The sequence below is a fragment of the Mustela erminea genome, chromosome 3, assembly GCF_009829155.1.
Source record: "Mustela erminea isolate mMusErm1 chromosome 3, mMusErm1.Pri, whole genome shotgun sequence".
Lineage (NCBI taxonomy): Eukaryota > Metazoa > Chordata > Mammalia > Carnivora > Mustelidae > Mustela > Mustela erminea.
Window position 1 is genome coordinate 153854122 of NC_045616.1, and position 24398 is coordinate 153878519.

The window sequence follows — 24398 nt, forward strand, 5'->3', positions numbered from 1 at the left end:
CTCATTTTATGCTTGAGCTTCACCTTTGAATTTTCTAAGTAGGAGGGAAAAGATGTAAACCATCTTTTAAATGAAAATGAAAAGACGTGTCTGAGAGGTAGAAGGTTAACAGTGCCAAAAGATTAACTCAAGTTTTGCTGAAACTTGAACCCCATTTTCACTTCTTCCTTAGTTATTGGGATATGGGTATTACCCTTGAGGCATCTCAAAATATGTGCCATCAGCTATGTCGCTTCTGACCTCTTGCTTCGGAGGGCACCTATTGGAAATACATATATATGGATGCCGACTATTGGTTTTCCTGCAAGCTCATATTTCTCACTCTCTTTAAGCAACCATTGTGCCAAGCTCTGAGATATGAGTGGAGGAGATACCACCTCTCCCAACTTACCTGGCTTCTTGTCCTATCCACATCCAGAGCAGGGTGTCACTCTCTCCCTCTCCTTTCCTTCTCTCACTTCCTTCTGTGGCCCCCACAGGGAGTTATATCCTTTCACCTTTTTGTGCTAATTGGATATTTTTCTCCATTCAGTCTCATGCGGTTGGGTTCAGTTCTGCTTTCCTCAGCACTACTAACACTCCTAGGAGCTAGCTAAGCCTTCTCTCCAAGGCTGTTGTCCTTGAGTCTCGTGCTGGAGATTGAAGTCCCGGAAGGGAAGACAGGAAGGGAAGATGGAGGTATGGTGGGAAAGATAAAAGAATGAGTGGATATCCACAAACACAAACTTGGGGCCATGAGAGGGAACTGAAGCCTGCATAAGTTCTTTTTGCCTCTGACCTAGTGGAATGGGTATCCTGTGGAAGCTGGGGGGCTCTTTGTCATATAGAGCTAAAGACACACACTTGTCTGACAGGAGTCAGAGAAGCCAAAGTAGGAATCTGGGACAGATGGAGCTGTTGCGCACCTGTGGTGCCCTACCCCAGTGATGGGAGTCAGAGGGCAGGCAACAATGTGTGCAAGCTGAAAATGGCTGCCCCTTTCCTTCAGACTTTGTGCAAGTGTCTCTCTTGTGGCCCACTCCAGCATAGGATCAATTGGAGATCAATTAGAAGAGAGTCAACTTTAAAATTTTGCCTCTGATTATTTTGAGGCTTTGAGTCCGAGTAACTTGGAAAGTGGTAGAAGTTTTTGACAAAAAGAGGGAAGACAAGAAAAAGACTGGTTCAGAGATTGGTAAAAGTTGTCTGGAATCAGGTATGCAGCATTTGAGTTCCCATTAGTCTAGGGTAGATCTTTAAAAATAAACATTGTAAAACATACTGAGCATTCACTTTATTCCAGGAAGTACCTAAAATATTATACATTTATAATACCTTCTATGAGACAAATGCTGTTTCTCTTGGTTTTACAGATGAACACACCATTAGGCTTAAGAAACTTGCTCAAGATCACATAGTAAATAACTGGCAGAGCAGGACTGGAAACCAGACAAATCAACTCAGGAACTGGTGAGTTTTACCAGTGTGCAACACTGCCTTGTGTCTGCTGTGTGTCATTAGAGCTGCCTCCTTGATTTGTTGTCATGGAGATCAAACAGGCTTGATTTTAGTGAACTCTAGCAAGTCTCAGAGGCAAAGAATACCGTGGATAAAAAGTGAGGATGAATGTTTCACATCATATATAAGGGTATTGCTGGAAATTTCATCCTCATTGCTCATTGGGGTTTGTTTGTTTTCTAAGATGCTCACTAACAACTAGTATTTCACTGAAAAAAAAAAGTTTAAAAAGTGCTCTCGATAACAGAAGAATATGAGATAAACTGTGCAAGAACAGAGTAGAAATATGTGCCTCAAACCCATCTGGAAGTTTCCTCTTAAGAAAATCTTTTTCAATAAATATCAGGTTAGTTTTTCTGTATTGTATATATTATTGGCAGGAATTATCATAATTTCATAATTTAGACTTCTCTTTCTATATTAATTTCATACTTCGGTATAACAAACTCCCACAAATGTAGATTCTTTATAAAAACATGCACACACGTATTGATTATTGTCAGCATTCTGAAGGTCAGAAGTGCAGACTGGCTCAGACGGTTCTTTGTTTAGAGTCTCACAAGACCAGGATCAAGAAGTTAGACAGGTTGAACTCTGATATGGAGGCTGTAAGGAAAAAAAGAAATCTGTTTCCAGTATCATTCAGGTTGTTGGCAGAATTGAGTTTCTTGCAGTTACAGGGCTGTGGTCTTCATTTCTTTGCTGGTTGTCTGGCACGGGGTTGCTGTCAATTTCTAGAGGAACTAACTTGTCCTTACCCATGGTCCATCCCCTCCATCTGACTGGTGACAGTTCTTGTACTTCCTGTCTCACTGAATCCCTCTTGTGCCCCCAGACAGAGAAATCTGTGCTTTTAAAGAACTGGTATGATTAGATTAGGTCCCACTGGGATAATCTGTTTGTAATATAATCATGGGAATAATGCCAAGGCCTGAAGGTCATCAGAGCCATCTTAAAATTCTACTTACTACAAGTTTTATAATGTATGACCAGATAGAAGGACTCAAGCTAAGTAGGTTGGGATAAATCAAGGTATGTACTTATTGTAACTTATTAAATTAAATATAGCAATGAAATAGGTTGCACTTAATGTTACCATTAAGTGAAAATTTATCAACTCTCTCTAAGAAGCTTAACAGAATATATGATCTACTCTTTGTAATTTGATCAGGCACAAAAATGAATCATTCTTAATTCAGGAAGGTTGAAAAACTCTCCAAGTGAACTTTGTTTTAAGATTTCATGGCATATCCATCTGTAAACCTTTGCTTCATATCTTGCTCTCATGTGCTTCTCATAGGGCTTTCCCATTATTCTTGATGTGCTTTTTTCCTTAAATACCACCAACAGATAATATTGGTGGAAAGCCATGGTTGGAAGGTAGTTAAGATAGAATGCCACTATATATCCCTTTAAAATTCAGTTGTGGAGATGGTGGGAACTCAAAGGGCATTCTTAAAGAGCCAGGAAGTTAGAATCCAGAGGAAGAAATTATAGAAGATGTTGCAAGAAAGGGGGATTTCAACTGTCGGTGATAATATAATGTCCCTTTCCTTCATATAGGTACGTTTCCTCATCTTTGCATCTGTTTACATGTCAGTCCCAGCCATTTTGAAAGTGAAACAAGCAATAGTATCGGTCATTGTATAGAGGATAGAGTACCTAAAACATTTCACTGAAAGATGGGATTCCATATCCAGACCAGTTTAAGAAGTCTTCCACACACCCCATTTTTAAAATCTAGATTCTCATCCTTGTACCTGATTGGCTAATTGCCCTTCCATAGCTCTTACAAGGAATCTGTGACCACAAATGTGCTAATTATTTTAGGTAGCAAGGCATTCATTTTAAGCACACAAAAGTACGTAATGATTCTTCTCAAGAGCTCTTAGGGCTTTCTCTCAATTGCTTCACCAAGGTGAGTCCACTGAACAATTGTCTCAAATTTATACTGGACTCCACTCTACTAAAAATGACCTTGATTTTGTTCTATCTTACCTTTTCCTCATTCTCTCCTTTCTAGAGGCACCCTCCTTGAAGCTCCTTCCCACCAAATGATTATTGTTTTCCACTTCTTAAATGTATACTTTCATTCCGCTGATAGTAATTCATTTATCAAATTATGTTACTCATTGTCTTTTTAGATAGTCAACATTCCTTGTTATATTTAGTGGCACTCGTAGTGCTTCTAATTAGGAAATATTCCCTTCTCTATAATTATGGAAAAGAAAATAAAAGTGGTAATTTACTACATAGACAATGCCACAGGTAAGTCTTTTGGGCTTAAAACAATATTCTAAATTGTGCTCCTGAATCAAGCTTCCAGTCCTGAAAGCTACCCTAATCACACTAGATATGAGACTTAAAAAAAAAAAGTTGACATTTATCGTGACTCCCTTAGAGCTTTCCACATCTGGTAAGCAAGATATTGGCATTCTTTGTTAACGGAAGCAGCTGAAAAGTTGGTAGAAATAAGGAAATAACCCATTGGAAAAATGCAAGGGTCTGACATAGAGATGAAGAAAGACCTTCCTGGTGATGAATCAAGACCTAGGAAGGAACTGACCTTATGCTCCACTTGCTTACTGGTTCCCTGAGCACCAGTTGGCAGGTGACATGACTGGGCCACTCAGGTTGCATAACGGGAAAGAAGCCATGAATTTAGGGAACCCAATCTTTTTTTTTTTTTTTTTTTAAGAGAAAACAAATCTGTCTGACTTTTGCCTCTGAGAGAGACATTATCTTTATTGTATGGGATAGAAAACAAACCTCTCCTTTGCTCCTGATAGACATATATCTATTTTCTAAGCTTTTGCTGTACAAACACATATGTAAAGTTAGTCCAGAGCAAATGCCATCAGTGCTCATGAAATGCACAGAAATGTGACAGACCCATAGAGAATTGTCTTCCACAGATATGTTGTTGAGATTGGAAGAGACAGGTCTGAACAACGGCCTAAGGCCATTGATGCAGAAGTGCTGATGCACAGTTTCAAGCCAGCATTGGTGTCGCCTTGGAGTCTCACCTTTCCTTTCCTCTCTGCCTGCCCCCGTCAAATCGATCAGCTCTCAGGAAGTCTAATGGACTCTACCTTCAGAATACCTCTAAGAATATTTGTCTTCATCTATTGCCTGATCATGGTAATGTCATTTCTCCCCTGTGTTCCTATAATATGGAACAACCTCCTATACTTTTATTTCTTCTTTGTTCTTTCCTGCCCCTTTACAGTCTGTCTCCATGGAACAGTCAGAGTGGTCATAGTGATTACCTACATTCTTAAATCAGATCATGCATTTCCCTCTTTAAAGCCTTTCAGTTATTTCTCATTATACTTAGAATGAACTCAAACCACTTGGCACCCAGGGCCAACTTCATCAAGCTTTTCTCCTGGTCCTCCAAATGCTTTGACATGGATTTTACTTATCCTGGGCTGCTTTTCTGTGCTATCTGTGCATGTCTGGCTCCTGATTGTGTAGATTTCAGATCAAACATGTTCTCTTCTCCCTTCCCTCTATTTTCTCCATCACCAAGATCGCTACCTGTAGTGATCTATGTGGATACCTCTACAGAAACCCTGTTCATTAGGTTTATATGTCACTAGGTGCCACTATCTTATTTGCCTTATTTATTTATTTTTTTTCCTCATCCTCTCTTCCAGCCTTATTGTAGCTTTTTGAGATCAGGAACTTTGGCTTTTTTGATCAGTAATATTCTTAGCATTTAGAGCTCTGCCTAATATTGTCTACAAAATATTTGTTGTAGCAGTGTAGGACCATAGGGCTTTTAATATAGCCAAGGATACTGAGATTCTAGAACTTCTCTAGGTTCCTGTTCTGTGGTCACATAAGATGGATGAAGACTTTGTGCTGTGTAGTGTTGTTCCTAGCAGTGCTAGTGAGGTAGAAGCAATGTGTAAATTCTCTGAGTGGCATAAGGATTCTGCCCAAGCTCTGGCAGTCAGTCAGCCAAGGAGACTTACCGTAGCAACCTGGAAGGATGGTACCCATCAGGAATTGGAGAAAAATCACAGTTTTTAGAAAACCTAGTGAACCTCCCCTTGCAACAATGGTAACCCCATCCCTCCTCACCCAATACACATAGACTTTACTTAACAGACTTTTTAAAAAGAGCCGTTTCAAAGCAATACTGAGCAGAAGATAACGGAGATTTTTCCACAACCTCCGTCCCCACACATGCAATGCCTCACGCTGACACATCATTATCTCCTAGAGTCCATAGTTTACATTAGAATTCATTCTTGGAGTTGTACATCTATGGTTTTAGACAGATGTTTAATGACCTGTATCCATCATTATAGCATCATACAGAATATTTTCCCTGCCCTGAAATTCCTCTGTGCTCCTTTTATTTCCCTCTGCACTAACATGTGACTACCACCAATCTATGTACTACAGATCTATGTATCTAGTTTTGACTTTTCTACAATGTCCTATAATTGAAGTCATATAGTGTGTAGCCTTTTCAGACAGGCTTCCTTTGTTTAGTAATATGCATTTAAGATTCCTCCATGTGTTTTCATGGCTTGAGAGCTTATTTCTTTTTAGCACTGAATAATACTCATTTGTCTGGATACACCACAGTTTATTTATCCATTTGCCTACAGAAAGATATCTTGGTGGCTTCCAAGTTTTGGGAATTGTGAACAAAGCTGCCCTAAACATCTGTATGAAGATTTTTGTATGAACATAAGTTCTCGACCCCTTTGAATAAATGCCAAGGAGTTAGGAGTAACTTTGGTTTTGTATGAAACTACCAAACTGTCTTCCAAAGTGGCTGTACCATTTTGTATTCCGACCAGCAATGGATAAGAGTTCCTGTTGCTCCACATCCTCACCAACATTTGGTGTTGTGAGTGTTGTGGATTTTGACCATTGTAAACCTTAATTTTCTTTACTTTTCTTTTTTTTTTTTTCTGGTACACAGGACAGAATTTGGAGAATCTGAACTGCAGAATCTGAACTATTCTATTACTACTTTGAAACTATAGTTTGGTGGCCTGGAAATAACTGACTAAATTTTTGCCCATATACAAATTTGTGTAATTTATAGGTAATGGTGATGTTGTATTGGCATCCTATCTCCTCTGGTTTTATGCAATGTAGAAGGGGAAACCCAGCAGTAAGATAACTGAAAACTTAGGGTTCAATGTCAATTTTTAATAATACATTGATAAGTTTTACCTTTTTATAGTACTATTAACAAACCTTCATAGTTATCTTATAGTTTCAGTAACAATCCTGGTAAAGAATGATTTAGTTATTTTCAACAGGCAGGTGTTCAGCAAACTCTTTATCAGAGCATTATCTGATAAAGGACATTATAACATGACAAGGTGATGTTGGTATTGACTTTGATTTAGGTATCATTTGTTTCAAACCTGAGAAAACTTGGAATTAGAGATGGAGACAGGAAAACTAACTTCCCTGAAATGTGGAAGTTATTCCAGATTCACTGTGGAAAAGAGGGCCTCCTGGAGGATATTTCAAATCAGTAAATAACTTCACAATGAAGTGATATCCCAGGGTAATAAAAATTCTCCTCATAAATGTGATAGAGGTGATTTGGATGATTTTTGTACTATGTAACTGTGAGTTTCCAATCATGTTCTCATAATATTTATTTTATTGTGACTTAAAGTATTTTTTTTTTAAAGATTTTATTTATTTATTTGACAGAGAGAAATCACAAGTAGACGGAGAGGCAGGCAGAGAGAGAGACAGGAGGAAGCAGGCTCCCTGCTGAGCAGAGAGCCCGATGCGGAACTCGATCCCAGGACCCTGAGATCATGACCCGAGCCGAAGGCAGCGGCTTAACCCACTAAGCCACCCAGGGGCCCCTTACTGTGACTTAAAAGAACACTTATCTACTCTCTCATCTCTTAGTAACCTAGATTTCAGTCTTCATTAGGAAATTGCCACCACAGTTAGACCGTGGATTAGTTTTCAGGGCTGCCAAATCAAATGATCACAGACTGAGTGACTTAAGACAACAGAAAATTATTCTCTCGGTTCTGAAGAGCAAAAGGCTGAAATAAGGAGTTGATTCTTTCTGGATGCTATAAGGGAAAATCTGTCCCAGCAATGCTTGGTGGTCCCTGGCTTGTGGTTTCATAGCTCCAGTCTCTATCATTCCATGGGTTTCTTCCTCTGTATATCTCTGTGTCTCTAGTTCTGTCTCTTCTAAGATTACTCATCCTTGGATTTAAAGCCCACCAAGATAATCCTAGATGACCTCATCTCTAGATCCTTACATTAACTACATTTGCAAAAACTCCTATCCAAATAAGATTATATTCTGAGTTTCTGGGTGGACATGGATTTGAAGGGCCACCATTCAGTCCCTTGATGATGACAAACTATTTCAGAATGTCTGGAACAACACAGTGTTGCAGGAAAATTCCCCATTTCTATATGTAATTTAAATTTAAAAGAAAACACTTTTCAATAATGTAAAGATTATAAAATAAAGATAAAAAATCTTTGCAAGATCTCTAGGGAGAAAAATTTAGCTTGAAATGGATCAAGTAAGTGTTGTAAGGAAAAGACTTCAAGAAAAAGAGCCTAGGAAAAAGTTGTAGTAACTCTGAGTTAGGTAAAAGTTTTCTAAAATGTAAGAAACATAAACTGTAATGTAATTGATAACCTAAAACCTTTTATTCTTCAAAAGTCATTGCTTATCGCCAGGATTGCAGTGGTATTACTATGAAGGGGTAACATGAAAGGATTCATTGTGGTGAGGAAACTTTGTATATCTTGATTGTGTTGGAGGTTACAAAGATCCATACATGTGGTAACATCACAGAGAGCTATACCCATACATACACATGTATAGGCATAAACAAGTTTGTATAAATGCTGGTAAAATCTGAATAAAGTCTCTAGTTACTAATATTGTGCCAATATACTTTGATGAAGAAATGGGTAAAAGATTTGAATGCTTTACTTAAGAAGATATATGAATGGAAATTAAGCGCATGGAAAGGTATCCAAAATTATTAGTTATTAGGGAAATGCAAATTAAAACCACAGTGGTATATAACAACTAGAATGGCTAAAATTATGATGAAAAAATAAGTGTTGGGGAGAATGTGGAACATCTAGAATTCACATAAATTATGGTTGGACATGCAGAATGGTAAAATAGTTTTTTGCATTCTTATAAAATTAGACAGCATATAAACTACCAATTTTACTTCTAGATATATTTCTAAGATAAATTGCAATATATATTTATACAAAGATTTGGATTTGAATGTTAATAGCAGCTTTATTAACAAGAAGCAAGCCAAATGTCCTTCAACAGGTGAATGGTTAAACGGATTATAGTACATTTATTTGATGGCATACTGTGTAATAATAGTAATAACAAATACTAACTCATACCACTATGCAAAGTGAAAGAAGCCAGGTGTGGGAGACATAGTCCACATAGTGCCAGAGTTAATTTTTATGCAGTTATCTAAAAGGTAAACTGTAGGGATAAAAAGCAGGACAGAGATTGCCCAGGGCAGGGAGCAGATAGAGGAGACTGATTGCAGAAGGCTTGAGGAAATGTTTTAAGGTAATGAAAATGTTCTATATCATTGTATGACTACCGTGTGGTTACATAAGTATGTACATTTGTCAAAACTCAGCAACTTATGCCGTATAATTAGTGGATTTTATTTCTGTAAACCATAATTCAGTAAAGCTGCTTTCAAAATAGAAAAGGCAGAAAAAGATCACTGAATTGGATCAATGAAAACTTAGTGATTATTCAGTATGAAATTAGAAGAAATCAGAAGAAGATTGTAAGAAAATAATCCATGGAAAAAGACAATTAATAATAATCCATGAGATTTTTAGACTCTTCAAGTTAGTTTTATATTGTACTTTCTGTCCAAGTGGAGCTGATGCCTCTAACTTTACCTTCATCACAATGGCCTCTGGTTTCTAATGGTCTCTCCGTTGGCTCATATGTAAGCTCCAGCCTTTTCTATTCTGAAAAACATCTTCCACTCCATCGATGCCACACTCCTGTGATTCCTTGATGTTTCTCTTTACAGCCAAACTACTTGAAAATAAAGTTCTCTCTTCTTATTTTTGCTTTTCATTTTCTTCACTCCTCAACCTGCTGGAATTAGGGGTCACATTCCCCCATCACTCCAGTGACATCATTCCCTAAGTCTTTGCCAGTTCAACAGTTAACATCAGTTTTTTGCTTACTTCACTTCTCCACTGACACATTATTGTGGTTTTGTTTTTGCATGGAGTCAATGAACATTCCAAAGTTTTATCTCATCATTACCAAAGAAATAAAGACCCCAGGAAAAAACCACTCTATGGCAAAAAGATACCCGGTCATACCTAATTTATAATTTACTTTCCATAATTACAAAGGCTCTTATATTCTCTAGTATTCCAGGGAAAAGATACTGTGTTTCTGGAATTTAATGTTGTCTTGGATATTCAATCCTATTGATACTGAATATATTATTAAATCTGGAAATTTTTATTGAATTTGTAGTGATTTTATTTTGCTATCTATTTCTTGGATCAATACTTGAGCCCAGATGCGTAATTACTCATGCAATTACCAATAAAACCACTTTTTAACTTTCTCCCCTACTCCTAAACAAAATGGGCTTTTACAACTTATATTTAGAAACTTACTATTCCTGTTTCATTCTCATATTCCTGTTACCTTCTAATATTTTTGAAGTTTCATTTTTTCTTTGTTGCTGTTCCTCTCATCTGACTTATTTTGCCCACAGACCCACTACTGTGGGCCTCCTTAATAGCCGTATCTCTTCATACTCCTTCTTCCCTGATGAAGCTCTTCCCCATGATTATTTCTCTGTTTCTTCACATAATTGTTGGTGTTTCCTGTCGATGGAATAAGCCCTTCTTTTCTTCACACCATGGCACCATCCCCAAGCAATCTTTTCTTTTTTTTTTTTTAATTAAAGATTTTATTTATTTATTTGAGGGAGAATGAGTGAGAGAGCACGAGAGAGGAGAAGGTCAGAGGGAGAAGCAGTCTCCCCAAGGAGCTGGGAGCCCGATGCGGGACTCCATCCTGGAAGTCCGGGATCATGACCTGAACCCAAGGCAGTTGCTCAACCAACTGAGCCACCCAGGTGCCCCAAGCAATCTTTTCTATTGTCATTGGCTTTTAATGACTTATTTAATGTCAGTGATTCCAAGGTCTGGATCTTGTTTTTGGAATTTTAAATCCACATATGTCTGTGCCTACGGAATGGCACCTAACACCCATTTTAAGATGACAGCAAGGTGTTCAGAGAAATACCACCTACCAATGGAAGCAAATACCTAGAGCTTGATCTAAATACATGAATGAATTAAACATACTATTGAAAGTGAAAGAAGTAGGGTGCTATAGAAAAAATTCTATACTTCCATAGTTGATATAAAATTTGAAAATGCATTGCCAGGCATTATAGCTTGAAGATGAATAACTGTGGGGTAAAACTAACAACAGAAACAAAATGAAGAAATGATTAACACAAAGGTCAGACCAGTGACATTTAGTAGGGCTTCTGGTGTACGGCAACATCCTCTTCCTTGACTTATATACTTATATATTATGAATTCCCAAGTGATCACATCTTTTTCTATTGTGTGTAAGCACTTTGTTGCTTTTTTTTTTGTATGTATGTATTATGGATGCAATATAAAATGTTAAGCTAAAGCAGAGGAATGGGGTGAAAGGCAGTTCTATGCAAGCAAAAGCAAGAGGTTGTAGTAACAACTCAGGGAACACAAGCTGTTTTGACTGAGGTACTACAGGTAATGGGGTGGTGGGTCAGGTCACGACTTTATCAGCACAGAATGGAGCATCATTAATTATTTTTGCTAAGGTAAAAGAAATGATCAGACTTATACATTAAGGAATATCCTAGCAATAATTGAGATGATTGATTAGAGAGGAAAAGGTGGTAAGAAGCTAGAATAGAAGACATTTACAATATTGCCAGAAATAATGAGGATCCACTTCGGGGGGGCGGTTTCAGGACTGGGAATAGAAAAATGAAGCAAGGTGTAATAAAAGCATAAAAAGAAGTACGTTGATTAAATGTGCTGAACAAATAATGTTTTTCAAATACAATGAAACATTTAATTATGAATGCCAATTTAGTAAAAGTAGAAGTGACAAAATATTTATATATCCTTTGATTTAAGGAATAAGCTAACATTTGTAATTATTAATCTAACATTTATAATTATTAATCTTCTATGCAAGAAGACATAATTTATTGGTAATCTCAGAAACCTCGTATTATTTTGGTGGGATAAAAAAGATTGATGTGGTTGCCAAGGGTTGTGAGGAGGGATGAATAGGTGGAGCACAGGAGATTTTTAGGGCAGTGAAACTGTTCTATGAGACCGTAATGGTGCATACATTTATCAAAATCCATAGAATGTACAATAGAAAGTATGAACTCTAATGTAGACTATGGATTTCAGTTAATAATAGTGTGTCAACATTGGCTTATCAGTTGTAACAAATGTATCACATTCTTGCAAATGGTAATAGGGGAAACCACGGGAGGGCCAGAATCAGGGCGCAATATGAGAACTCTGTACTTTCTGTTCAGTTTTTATATAAATCTAAAACTGCTGTAAGAAAATAGAGTCTTCGAATTAAAAAACATTTAACTTTTTGTATCCATCAGGATAGGCTGGGTGATGCTGACATAAAACTCAGCCTTAAACATTTTAGTGCTTTGAAACACAGATATTTTTCATTGGTGTCAGACCACATGTAGCATGGTCATCTGGGCTCTCCTCTGCTTGTGTCCACATAGTACCCCAGAATAAGGAGCAGCCACCATCAAGAGCATTGTAAGACAGGTCAATAGAGTGAGGAATCCCACACTAGCTCCAGAGCTTCTACCCACAAATAGCACCTGCCACTCTGCTCACACATCATTGGATGAAACTAGCCCTTTGGCCACACCTGACTCCAAGAGATGTGCTGCTTTACAATTTTTCCAGGAGAACTTGGAACTCCTGATGAACTGGGTGGTGATTACTTCAGGCCACCCTCTGTTCTCTGGGTATTTGTTTCACTCTCTTTCCCACATGCAGAAATACACTTGTTCCCACCCCAAGGAAGACAATTGAAAATCCCTATCTGGTCATAGTGTCATTCTCCAAGTACAGGATCTTTGGACTGATATGCAGTTCTTCATATTAAGTGAGAATGTGGCTCCTCTTTATCCAGTGATCTGTGGACTAAAAAGGAAAATTACATTAAACCATGGGAGAATGAGTATGGGATTACTATAAAAACATTCAGATTCAGAGAGGGGGAGGGTATGACACCCGTAGTGGTGAGTCACTGACCCACACAGAACTTCTGAAATTCTTTGGACAGATGTGGTAAGCATTCCCTATGCTGGTCACTGATGTTAGGTGCTGTCTGAATGGACTTTGGTCTTCTTCCGTCTGGGAAAGTGGCCTCTATTGCTCATTGTCCATGACTCAGAAGACCCTTCCTTCCTGTCTCCTGATTTCTCTTTGAGTCATATTATTTCCTCTAGCTTTACTGAAATATAATCAATATATAACATTGCATAAGTTTAAAGTATCCAGTGTGATAATTTTATATACTTAACATGTTGCACAATAATTACTACAATGGAATTAGGTCACACCTCCATCATCTCATATAATTATATATTATATATACGTATCTTGTGATGAGAATGTTTAAGATCAGAGTGCCTGGGTGGCACAGTTCGTTGGGTGGCTGATGCTTGGTTTTGGCTCAGGTCATGATCTCAGGGTCATGATCAAGCCCTGTGTAGGGCTCAGTGCTCAATACGGAATCCACTTAGAACTCTCTCTCCCTCTCCCTCTACCCTTCCCTCCAACTCTCTCTCTCCCTCAAATAAAATCTTTTGAAAAAAGAGTGTTTAAGGTGTATTTTCTTAGCAACTTTCAAGTATAGAATACACTGTTGTCATAGTGACCATGCTGTACACTCGATGCCCAGAACTAATTCACCTTATAATGGAAAGTTTGTACCCTGCCAACAACTAACTCCCCATTTCCCCTACCCCCAGTCCCTGGCAACCACCATTTTCTGTTTCTGTGGGTTTGGCTTTTTTTTTAGATTTTACATGTAAATGATAGCATGCAGTATTTACTTTCTCTGACTTATTTCACTTAGCATAATGCCCTTAAGGTCCATCCATGTTGTCACCAATAACAAAACTTCCTTCTTACTTGTGGCTGAATAATATTCCATTATACATATTCTTTATTTACATATATTTCTCTGTTCATCCATACACGGACACTTAAGTTGTATCCATATCTTAGCTATTTTGAATAATGCTGCAGTGAATATAGCAGTGCAGATATCTCTTTGGGATTCTGCTTTCATTTCCTTTGGATATATACCCAGTTGTGAGATTGTTGAAACTTATGATTATTCTATTTTTAATTTTTTTAGGTTATCTCTGTGCCTCACATGGGGGTTGAGCTCATGGCCCCGAGATCAAGAGTTGCATGCTCTGTGACTGGGCCAGCCAGGTGTCCCTCTATTTCTAATTTTTTGAGACACCTCCATATTATTTTACATAGTGGCTACACCAATTTACATTCTCATCAAAAATGTACAAGAGTTCTTTTCTCCACATTCTCCACCAATACTTATTATCTCATGTCTTTTTGACAAGATCCATTCTAACAAGTGTGAGGTAATATCTCATTGCGGTTTGATTTTTCATTTCCCTGATAATTAGTAATACTAAACATCTTTTCATGTACCTCTTGGCCATTTGCATGTTTTCTTCAGAAAAATGTCTGCTCAGAACCTTTGCCCATTTTTAACTTTTCTTTCTATTGGTTTGTATGAATTTTTTATGTATTTTGAGTATTAACCAGTTTTTAGCTATATTGACTTGCAAATGGGTTCTTCCATTTCATATGTTGCCTTTCCATTCATTCAATAAAGTTGCCTTTAATTGTTTCTTCGCTGTGCAGAAGTTTTTAGTTTGATGTAATCTCATTTATATATTTTTGCTTTTGTGGTTGTTTGTACTTTTGGTGTCATACCCAAAAAGAATGTCAAGGGGCTTTCCCCCGTCATTTCTTCTAGGAATTTTAATGTTCATATGTTTACATTTTTAATTCATTTCTAGTTAATATTTGTGAGTGGTGTAAGATAGGGGCCAAATTTCATTCTTCCATATGTAATGATCCAGTTTCCAAACACCAGTTATTGAAGAGACTATCCTTTTTGTACTGAGTACGCCACTGTAAATATTAGCTGACTGTGTATGTGTGGGTTTCCCTCTCAGTTATCAGTTCTGTTCCATTTTTATGCTAGTACAATACCATTTCGAATACTATAGCTTTGTGATACAGTATGAAGTCAGGAAATGCGGTATTTCTGGGTTTGTTCTTTCTCAGGATTCCTTTGGCTATTCCTTTGCCTATTCTCTTGTGGTTCTATACAGATTTTAGGATTTTTTTTCTCTTTAAAAAATGCTGCTGGATTTTATTAAGTAGTACATTGAATTTATAGAGAAATGGCTTTGGAAAGAATGGACATTTTAGCAATATTAATTCTTCCAATTCATAAACATGGGATATCTGTCCACTTACTGTGTCTTCTTCAATTTCTTTAATCAATGTCTTAAACAGTTTTCAGTGACCAAATCTTTAACATCCTTGGTTAAATTTATTCCTAAATATGTTATTGTTTTTGATGCTATTATAAATGGAATTATTTTCTTTTCAAATATTTCATTATTAGTGTATAGAAATGCAACTGATTTCTGTATTTTTTTAATCTTGTAATTTGCTACATTAGCTTATTAGGTTTTTGGTCCAATCTTTAGGATTTCCTATATATGAGTTTATGTCATTTACAAACAGAGACATTTTTGCTTCTTCCTTTCTGATTTGGATACTTTTTTTTTTTTTTTTCCCCTTGCCTAACTGCTTACCTAGGCCTTCCAGTATTTTGTTGAACAGGTTGAACAGGGGCAGTATGATTGGACATGCTTTCCTTGATCCTGATCTTAGAGAAAAATCTTGTAACCTTTCATCTTTGAGTATGTTGTTAGTTATGGGCTTGTCATATATGTTCTTTTATTATGCTAAAGTACATTCCTTTTACTGAATATACAACTCTTTGAGAGATTTTTTTCTTGATGAAAGTATTTTGTCAAATGCTTTTTCTGCATTTATTAGATATGATCTTATGATCTTATCTTTATACCCACCTAAATTTCCTTATCATAGGGTCACTTGGTCACATCTTAGTGTTTTCTTCCAAACATGCTTTCTCATTTTTTGCAATATGAATAGGCTGAATTTTTCTCAAAATTTTAAGTTCTGTTTTCTTTTTTTATTAATAATTCTGTCTTATTTTTAAAAATTTTTTAAAGATTTTATTTATATTTGACAGAGGGGAGCTGATCACAAGTAGGCAGAGCGGCAGGCAGAGAGAAGGGGAAGCAGTCTTCCTGCTCAGCAGGGAGCCCGATGCGGGGCTTGATCCCAGGACCCTGAGATCATGACCTGGGCTGAAGGCAGAGGCTTAGCCCACTGAGCCACCCAAGTGCCCCAATAATTCTGTCTTTAAATTTTTTCTCTGTGCTCAGATTTTATGATAAGCATTCAAGAGAAACCGGGCAGTTTTTTCTATACTTTGCTCAGAAATTTCCTCAGCCAAATACTCAGTTGTATTACTTATAAGATCTACCTTCCACAAAACATAAGGACACAAACAAAATCCAGCCACGCTCATTGCCACTTTGTAACAAGAATTGCCTTTCCTTTGGTTTCCAAAAATATGTTCCTTATTTTCATTTGAAACCCCATTAGAAAGGCCTAATCATCCATCTTCCTACCAATATTCTGTTCATGACTCTTGCGAGAATCTATTTATTCCTTAACAAGACTGAGGTTTTTTCCTACAACTCTCCTCTTGTTCTGAGTCCTTAGCAGAATTGCTTTTAATGGCTTGTCCATGGCAATGGAGGGTTTTTCTAACATGTAACCTATATATCTGATAAGGGGCTAATATCCAGACTATATGACTAATTCCTACAACTTTCTAACAAAACCCAAATAACTCAATTAAAACATTGGGAGATGACATGAATAGATATTTCTTCAAAGAAGATACATAAATGGCCAAGAAATGTTAAAGACAGATGTACACCATCAATGCAACAATGAATAGGATGGCCACTACCAAAAAAAAAAGTAGAAAATAACAATTGTTAAAAAGATGAACTTTTGTATACTTTCAGAGGGAGTATAAAATGTGCAGTCACAATGGAGAGCAGTATGGAGGTTCATTAAAATTTAAAATCAGAGCTATGATGTAATCCAGTAATCTTCAATGTATGTATCCAAAAGAATGGCAATAGGATAATGAAGACAGATTTGCACATCCTTGTTCACTGGTACATTATTTGCAATAGACAAGAAATTGAAGTAACCTTAATATTCATCTATAGACTAATGGATAATTTAATGGATAAAATATGGTATATACATAACATGGAATATTATTTAGCTTTAAAAAAAAGAAGGAAATCCTGTTATATGCTACAGCATGAATGAAATTTGAGGACATTATGCTAAGCAAAATAAAGCACACAAGACAAATAATTACATGATTTCATTTATATGAAATCTCTGAAGTAAAAACTTTTAGAAATAGAGTGTAGAACAGTGGTTACCTGAAACCAAGGGAAGGGGGAGTGGGAATTGTTCAATGTGTACAGAATTTCAGCTCTGCAAGATGAAAAAGTTCTAGAGCTCTGTTGTTAACACTACTGGGCTGTACACTTAAAGATTGTTAAGATGGTAAATTTTTTGATATCTGTCTTACCACAATAAAAAAAGAATAAAAATTTGGCATAGTGTTGATTTCCTAAGGAAGAGGGTTTTGTTTTTGGTTATTGTTATTTTCTTTCTTTTTTTTTTTTTAAGATTTTATTTATTTATTTAACAGAGAGAGAGAGATCACAAGTAGGCAGACAGGCAGGCAGAGAGAAACGGGAAAGAAGGCTCCCTGCTGTGCAGAGAGCCTGATGTGGGGCTTGATCCAACCTGAGATCATGACCGGAGCTGAAGGCAGAGGCTTAACCCACTGAGCCACCCAGGCACCCTGTTATTTTCTTTCTTTTTTTCTTTTCTTTATTTCCTGGGAGAATTATTCCTCTTAACTGAAAATGGCTTAAAGTTACTTTATTCTTCTGAACTAAAGGACCTCGTACAATAGCTCATGAGTTAATTATTGTTGTTTGTTAATTTGAATTAAGCTGAACTATAAAACGAGAAACTTTACTGTCTTGTGATTATTTTGGTTTAATTGTTAATAATTTGAAGCACAGTCTTTTAAATTTTTTTCTGATCCCATTTCAACCTATTTCTCCACTACAAACAAACATAAGAACTAAACCATAAAGCTAATATATTTTTATTTACAGGTAATGGGTATATATGCATGGCTCTGGAGCAAAAATGATAAGATTCACAACCATATATACAGACTTAGACACCTACCAGTAGGCTGGTCCATGGAAGGATGAGTAATAGATTTTGCCTATGTTTACAAAAATTGCTCACATAAAGAACATGTCTCTTTCTAGCTTAATATCAGATGTTCTTTAAAACTGCAAAGCCAACACAATGTTGACTTCAATTTAGTAGTTATGCAATATGCTTATCAAAATTAATATTGTCTTTACAACTTGTAGTGGTAATACAAAAAAATAAGAAAATTTCCCATAAAATGGGCCATCTTCCTGGCTATTTAAAAAGCACTCTCTTGGAACAGACATTCCTAATATTTATGAATCATTTGTGACATAAATTGCATATATCTACCAGCTTTGTGAACCGAATTTGGTAACAATAGTAAAATAAATAACTGAAAGTAAAGACTTGCAAGCTAAGAGATCATCTTTAGAGTGCAAGGCTTGTTACTGCAGATGCTATTAAAATAGAAATCTTTCTGTAAGAACAACTGCAGGAACAAATTTGAGTCAATACTTTAACATATGCCGGCTAATTAAATTATATTTTGGAGTTTGCTTTAGATATGTCTGACTGCTGTCATTCTAATGTACAATGGATTTTAATAGATGCACTAAAAATACTATCCTAGATCAGATTCATTTTCAGGGCACCTGGGTGGCTCAGTCCATTAAGCATCCAACTCTTGATTTCAGCTCAGGTCATGATCTCAGGGTCATGAGATCCAAACCTGCATCTGGCCCCACGTTTGGTGTGGAGCCTACTTAAGATTCTCTGTCTCCCTCTGCTACTCCCTGCTCACCCCCCACCACCAATTAAATAAATAAATAAACTTTCAAATCCATTTTCCATTTACCTTCTGATTTTTCCTTTGGTAGAGATATTAAGATCACAATTTGGCAAAATAAGTTTTGTTTATTTGTATCAAAATTGTTCATTTGTATCAAAATTTAGGAACTTTGAGACTCTTTTCTTTTATTCAAGATAATATTTGTCTATAAAACATATTTATTTTAACATGTCTAGAGACTGTCTTTTAAGCCCATACCTCCGTAAGGCACAGATGGTTTAAAAAGTAAGTGAGTTTGCAAATAAAGTAGCACTTCTCTTTGATCTTCCACTGTATTGGGAGTTAAGCATGAGGGTAAGCATGAGGGCTGTTTTCTTATTTACCACTTCCATTTGTCTGTACAGTTTTTAAGCCTTTAATTTTATCCTCTGAGTTCAGATTTGCTGGATGAAATGTCTTGTTACAAAATATAAAGGGAATACAAATAGTGTTGGCACTTTTAATCTAGAAAAGGTAGAAAATTCTTATAACCAATTACTTGTACCATTTTTAATTGACTTATTATTTTTCTCTGCCATTAGTTTGATACTAAGAGCACCTAAACTGCACACAATGTAAGCCATTCAATCCACCTGAAATATATGGGTATATACAGGAGATGTAATTTTCACATTGTTACCTCCTGGTGTCTTGAAATCCACTAAATGATTTTTAAGATTCAAAAATTACTTTCAAAAGAGAACCAAAGTGTGGTCACTTGGAGCTGGTGTTCCTAGTGCAGTTCCTCTGCTTTGGCCCAAGTTGTTGGAGACAGTGAGAGGAAACACACAGATGACTTTCCAGTTCCCCCAAATGCCATTAGAATTTTCACTGTTTTAGACATATGATGGCAGTTACCTTTATAACAATGATTTAATCTGACGAGGACAATAGTAGTGTGCAAATGGCAAAATACCAGGAGCCTACTATTGATACATAGTCATTATAGACTCGGGGTAGATAAATATATAGGAATGAAATGTAACTGTTCGCATGATTTTAGTACATGTTTGGTTAGGGATTTTGACCAAAATAATTTCTACCTTTCCTCTGACCTGAGACCTACACACCTAGATGTTTTTGGTTCCCCATGGACTGTGGACATGGGATGAAGTCAGGTTTCAGTGCATTCTAACCCCACCTTATGGCTAAGCACATTTATCTTTGGATGAATCACAAAATAGCTTTTAAAAATCTAGATCAGTGTACAAAGCCTGATCTTATCTTATAACTATGCCCCACCACACATACACACCTTTTTTTAGTGAAAAGTGAATTCATCTTGAAGTCAATCAGACCTTAAATTGAATACCAGGTGCAATATTTACTACCCATATAATCTTGAGCATTGTGCTTTAATTTTACTGAGTCTCGTTTTCGCCAGTAATAAACCAAATGGGAGGAAACATAGCTTACAGGGCAGTGTAATTATTTTATGATGTAGAGTATGCAAGAGTGTCCAGTACAATATCTTTATGCAATAAACGCTTAATGGCCATTTCTGTTTCTCCTTTGCTTTCTTGCATCTAAATCATGATTGAGAACAGTGGTTATTGAGAGAGAAGACCATGAGTTAGTTATCATTTCAATTTTGTTAGATAACAGAAATTTAAAGAGATGGCAGAGTGCAGAGAAAAAAGGACTAGAAGAGTCATAGATTGGTGATTTTGGTCTACCTCTGCTATTACTTAAAAATTTAGCTATGGTATACTCTGAAAATCTGTATCTGCATAATGATAGTGCTCGCATTGATATTCCTAAGTTATCATCCAACTGGAGTATGTTTCACCTCTCGTGTAGTTCCTTGCAAATAAAAGCACAATTTAACTTGACCCGAGGTTTTCACTTCTAGTTAACTAATGAATCATCCAGTTATTAATTGGCTTAATAATAGACCATTTATTAGAATTCAAAAAGATATGTGTAAAATAATGGGTTAGTGACTGGAATTTTTTGTTTTGTAATTGCGTGTTAATTCTACTTGTTCATTGCACAGAAGATTTGATGTCAGGTATGTTTGCTTATTGACATCTTCTCCTAAGGAATTTCCCCTTATCGCATACTATCTCACTTCATTGTGTTTTGGTAATGTTCCTGCACTTACTCACCTTGGCTACAGTACCTTTTGGACTTTGTGGTTCTAAAAAATTTTTTTTTAAGATTTTATTTATTTATTTGACAGAGAGAGATCACAGTAGGCAGAGAGGCAGGCAGAGAGAGGGGAAGGGAAGCAGGCCCCATGTTGAGCAGAGAGCCCGATGTGGGACTCGATCCCAGGACCCTGAGATCATGACCCGAGCCGAAGGCAGTGGCTTAACCCATTGAGCCACCCAGGCACCCTGGACTTTGTGGTTCTAAAGGAAGAAGAATACAAATTTCTGTAATACAGCTCCTTGTTTCCTTCCTTTAACATTGATTAAAAATTCCTAGGGTTAATGAAGTAGAGTGGCAAACATTAAAAAAGCATAGGGATGAAAAACATTTTAAATGAAGCCCTAAATTATAAATCCGTAGCCTGGGAGATTTAATATTAAACATCAGTGAATTTTCCCTTTAGCTTTTTCTGACCGACTCTAATAGGGACCATTCTTTCATTTTATCACTTACTTCCTCATGTTGGGGAGATGTCATCATGTTCTATATTGCTCAGTGTGAAATTCTGGATAAATAGAGAACTTCACATGGACTTTGGTTTAGTAGGTTTGCTGAGACATAAAAGAGAAGAACCTTCTCTTTGAATGCTTCTATAATTGAGTAGCTATGCACTTGCCCCCTCAAGTCTCTCATATTGATAGCCCTTCATAAAGTGAACTTGTTATGATTGAAACTAAATAGTTCACATAATATGCAGATGTTAGCACTTACCCAGAATTATTAACTGCTCCTATGAAGACTAAAATTATATACTCAGTAAATACAGAAACATTAATTTATAATACCTTTGGTACCTTTGTACCTTTGTAACTAATATTTTCATTCAATGCCCTGTGTGAAATAATAATATGTAAAGTAAGTACAATTTATTTGCTTCCAGAGAAGCATTCTAAGGACCTTTTGAAGCCAGGAGTCCCATCTGCACTTCATAGATATGCAGTAATTTATTCCAGGGTTGTGTTCATGAAAATAAATGCAAATATCTTCTTCACTGTGCATTTTTAACCTTGAAACAAAAAGGAAATAAAACTGGTTCATCACGAGCCATAGGATTTGCTACTTTGAGCAATGTACATTCTGTCATATAATGAGATTGACTTTTAAATACTATGATAACACTTTGAAAAACAGAAATAAAGAGGAAAAGGTTGGACTTAGAGAGCTGCTGCAGAACATGAGGGACTCCTGAAGGAATAAGGAAGAGTGTAACTTGGCACACCTTCCTCTCCAACCAGCTCGATTTCTGAAGCCAAGGCTAATTGGGATCAATGATATCAACTTCAGAACAGCCCAAAGCACTCCAAATAAAACAAACAGTAGTCAGAGAGAAGATTCCAAAGGGATAAATGCTGTGTTAGGGCGAAGTCTTGAAGATTCTGAATCTTTTCCAGCCAGGATATTTGGCTTTGATTTTGAATTCTGTGCTTTTTCCATCTGCCAGGACTCTCAATATTGTACTTTAGCACTGCTGGGGTTGAAAATTCACTTCAATGAGCCTAATAGGTAATGAATAAAAATTATACCAAAATATATCAATTTGCCTTGAGTTAAGCTACTCAAGTAACTTAAAGCTACTGTTAGTGGTTAAAAGAATAAGACATTCCATAGGATGTTATAAACCCTGTGGTGATATGAGCAGTGTAATTCTGTTACTTTCAAGATAAAGAAATAAAAGAAGAACTTACTCATTTTGCACAGCCAGTTTTGTGGCGCCCCCAACCAACTCAATTACCTAGCCAGTATTAAAGGTCACAGGATATAAAGGTCTCAAATTCTGCAATAGGTCATCTGAAATCCCACCTAGAGCATTAGAAGGACAAAATTAATAGAAGAGAGAAAAATAGACCAAGAAAAACAACAATGAGAAAGTAGCTTTCCTATCTCACACCAAAAACAAAAAACCAAAAAACACCCTCAATGTTCTCCAGGGTGACTACAGACGGGCTTTTTCCTGGCAGTACCTGTCAAAACTGATAAATCTACCCTGGTAGAAAGACTGGTTAGTCCAAATTATGCCTTTCCTGTCTGCTGCCACCTAGTGGTAAATAAATAAATAAATAAATAAATAAATAAATGATTTCTTTAGTTCAAGCTTTCTCCTCCTCTGCTGAATTACGTAAACCTCAGTCAAGTGCTTGCGTTTTAAGACCCTAGTGTAAGTAAAGTAAGCAGTTTTGATCCGGTAAGAGTAATTGGAGCAAGAAAAAAGGAGAGATGCTTCCTCTGGAAGAAAGGGGCGGGTTGGTTGCAAAAACTAAAGACTGTTGGTTTTAAATGACAGCCTACCTGTTTTGCATTTCAAGGGTTCTTGCCAGACCATTGTTTTCTTTAGGTAAGTGCTTCTACTGTGAACATGCAGCTGAATGTGGTCTGCTGAAAAGAGATATATCAGCTTTAAGATGAGAGTTTAGTAACTTTACTTTGTTTTAAATTCCAGTTAGTAAATATACAGTGTTACATTAGTTTTAGGTGTACAGTATAGTAATTTAACAGTTGCGTCCATCACGCGTGTTCACAAGTGCACTCCTTCATCCCCACCGCCCATTTCAGCCATCCCGGCACCCATCTCTCTTCTGGTGACCATCAGATTGCAACAACATGGACGGAGCTAGAGAGTATCATGCTAAGTGAAGTCAGTCTGAGAAAGGCAAATACCATATGTTTTCACTCATGTGGAATTTAAGGAACAAACGAGCAAGGGGGAAAGTGAGAGAGGGAGTCAAAGCAAGGAACAGATTCTTAATTATAGAAATTATAGCAATTTGGTATTACTAGGACATACAACATGCGATCAGTGTACTTGTTCCTTGAATAAATATAGATGAGATCAGGTACTGGAGAGCTTTCCTTGTAAGATGTTTGCAGGACAGCCTCTGTAGAGGTTGTACACACAGGTGGAGGTCATGTGTGGTGTTTCCAGGTGAGTATTTCAACTGTAGCTAAAAAGTGTATGAAAACCTATTTGTTTTCATAAAACAATTTAAATTTAACCAAAACTTCACAGAATAAATTATTAGAAAAGGCTGCTGATATAGAGTAAAAATGAAATTTTAAAACAGAATCATGTTGTCTGAAACATGCTTCATGTTGTCTGAAAGTTAAATATGGGTATCTTGGGCTTAACTGAAGTTTATTTAAAAATCTTTTCTTATCTCGCATCAATATATGTCTGTGAGACTGAATTCTCTAGAATAGATGCTTTTAAAACAAAATAAAAATGGGGCTTATAAACATTATTACAGAAACATCTTGTTGTCAATCTAACTTAGAATATTTATGTAAAAAGCAAGAAACAAATTCATTTGTCACATCAAATATTAATATACATAGTGTTCATTCAAATGATATATATATATAGGTGTTTAATATGAACATTAGTACT

General features: G+C 36.5%; 1 long non-coding RNA gene across 2 annotated transcripts in view; it reads left to right on the forward strand.

The window, feature by feature from the left end:
* The first annotated feature begins 556 nt into the window (after positions 1-556).
* Positions 557-24398, forward strand: part of LOC116587067 — a 45662-nt gene continuing 21820 nt past the window's right edge. For both annotated transcript variants that reach the window (XR_004284292.1, XR_004284291.1), the window contains exons 1-2: positions 557-678; positions 1353-1449. This is a non-coding gene — a long non-coding RNA (uncharacterized LOC116587067). The remainder of the gene's footprint in view (positions 679-1352; positions 1450-24398) is intronic.